The sequence below is a fragment of the Piliocolobus tephrosceles genome, unplaced genomic scaffold (assembly GCF_002776525.5).
Source record: "Piliocolobus tephrosceles isolate RC106 unplaced genomic scaffold, ASM277652v3 unscaffolded_31546, whole genome shotgun sequence".
NCBI classification, from domain to species: Eukaryota; Metazoa; Chordata; class Mammalia; order Primates; family Cercopithecidae; genus Piliocolobus; species Piliocolobus tephrosceles.
Window position 1 is genome coordinate 1 of NW_022314917.1, and position 2,540 is coordinate 2,540.

The 2,540-nt window shown below is 48.5% G+C and overlaps 1 long non-coding RNA gene across 1 annotated transcript; it reads right to left on the minus strand.

The window, feature by feature from the left end:
* Positions 1-371: 371 nt before the first annotated feature.
* LOC113222507 lies at positions 372-2,537 on the minus strand. Its single transcript, XR_003308425.1, has 3 exons — positions 2,423-2,537; positions 2,123-2,309; positions 372-1,964 (listed from the first exon to the last, which is right to left on the minus strand). It is a non-coding gene; the product is annotated as an uncharacterized LOC113222507 (long non-coding RNA).
* Positions 2,538-2,540: the final 3 nt, after the last annotated feature.

Genomic DNA, 2,540 nt, shown 5'->3' on the forward strand with positions numbered 1-2,540 from the left:
AGCATCTGTTTATATGCTTTGCCCACCTTTTAAAGGGGTTGTTTTGTTTTTTCTTGTAAATTTGCTTGAGTTCCTTATAGATGCTAGATATTAGACCTTTGTCTGATGCATAGCTCGCAAAAAATTTTCCTCTTTCTGTAAGTTGTCTATTTACTCTGTTGATAATTTCTTTTGTTGTGCAGAAGCTCTTTGGTTTAATTAGATCCCATTTGTCAATTTTTGTTTTGTTACACTTGCTTTTGTCACCTTTGTCATAAAATCGTTGCCCATGCTTATGTCCTGAATGGTATTGCCTGTTGATCATAGACATGCGTCTTCAGCACCACCAGTCCAATGACCACCTGCTGAAGAGGTGTCATTGTCCTAGGTAAATACTAAGGGTGTGTCATCTCACACCAAGAAGATTAAGGACACTGACACACGAGGAGTGAGTTTAGGAGCAAAGCATTTAATAGGCAAAAGAAAGACAAAGGGGAATAGCTCTCTTCTTGTGAGAGAGAGGGGAACCCAAAAGGGAATTCTGGCCTGGAATGGGAGTGCACCGGATTTTACAGGCAGGCTTGAGGAGATGGTGTCTGATTTATGTAGGGCCCACAGGTTGATTGGACCAGGTGTGATATTTACATAGTGCAAGTGGAAGGCTGTTCACCCCACCTTAATCCTATATGCAAATGGGCTTGCCACTTGGCCGGCGCCATGTTCTCTGCTCCTTACTCTACGGAAGGAGCCTGGCAAAGAGAAGGGAAGATGGAGTCGCCATTGTGATCATGCCCAGTCCCAGGTGTCCTATTCCTATTGGCACAGTTGCCGGCATTCACCCGTGCAAGCTTCTAGCTTACTTGTCTATGTCTGAAGCTTGATATTACAGGCTGCACCTTGTTAGAAAAGAAAATAATTTGGAGCCTGCTTTTCATTAAAAGCCTTCCGTACCCTCACTATCTGTCTAAATAATTTCTTCTTAACTCCTATATCACTGCCAGCCTCTGAGCCAGAATGAGGTGACAGAGAGGCTGGGACTGTGCAGAAAACATTTTAGTAAACTGAGTGGCAGTCGTGATGTCCAATTTCCAGGTGCAGCAGTGACGTCTCTCCTGGCCTTGGGGTCCAGTGTCCAGCACCAGGGTGTCAGAGGTGTGAGCAGTGGCGTCTGTGCTCAGCAACAGGGGCAGTTGTTCCTAGGAGGGACCTGATCCAGGGTGGGCTGTAGATTCTGTTCCTGGATGTGTAGGCTCCAGCCTGCTTCTGTGGCCTTCCCCACAATAAAACTAGCCCCCAATACCAGATATACGACTTTATGTGTACCTTACAGAAATTTGTTTTCCATAGTTTGCTCCAAGAAGTGAGTGGGAAATGAGTCTGTGGGCGGGTGTCAGAGAGCGGCATTCAGAGGTGTTCCTTGTGCGAGAGCCACATCCTGAATTCTCTACCTGGCCTCTACCCCATGGTAGAGAGAACAACAGCGAATGTCACATCTCATAACTGATGATACACATCCTCCCTTTTCTTACTGTGAGAAAAATCCTCTTTCAACAGGTTTGAAAACCCACTCCACCCACCCACCCTGGGCACTCTCTGATCTCAGTGGTTCCCAATCTGGCTGAGCAACATGATTGCTGGCGGGGGCTTAGAAAATACTCAGGCCACTCCCCAGAACCCCTGTCTCAGAGTATTATGCACACGACCAAGGAATCGTTTATATAACAAGCCCTAGAGGTGAGGCTGATGCTCAGACATGTGGGATCCTGGTGCTCTTGATACTGCAAGTATAATCTGGAGAACAGCAACACGAACTCCAGCCTTGTCATAAATACAGAATCCGTAGCTCGATTCCAGACTTCCTGGATCTCAGCACCACATCCGGGTGATCCCTGTACACACGGAAGTTCCTTGTCTAACTGTCCTCTAGACTTGGGGTCAGAACTGTGCAGTCTGCTCTGGGTGTAGTCTGATCACATCCCTTACAACTGGAGGTCATGAACAAATTCAAGTCAGTCATGGTAAGTGATGACACTCCGAACAGCCCACCACACACTTGAAACGTCCCAATCAAAGAATCTCCATTACCCAGGCCCTTCCCCTCTGCCCCCCCGCTCCAGCCTACTCTAGACCCCAAGAATCTCACCTTTTCAAGCCGTGAGAGACACATCAGAGCCCTGGGCACTGTCACTGGCTGGGATAGAACAAAAACAGGACCTGGTCAGAGCCCGCAGGAGACGTGGGACAGGAGGAATTATGGGATGGGTGAGCTCCTCCACACTCCCACCCCCACCACTTACACGCAGCCTGAGAGTAGCTCCCTCCTTTTCCACCTGCAGCAAGAAAATGTCCTGTGAGGGGACTGGGAGGAGGCAGGGTCATGAGATCTTAGAGGAACCTCCTAGTCTTGGACCCAGAAGGAATTTCCAGAACTATGGCTATAGACCCAGGGCAGGATCAGCAAACAGGAGGAAAGCAGGTGTGTGTCCTGGACCAACTGCCCTCCTGAGGTCTGTCCTTAGCAGGGACCTTCCCCTGACTCGTGAATGCTGGAATCAGGACCC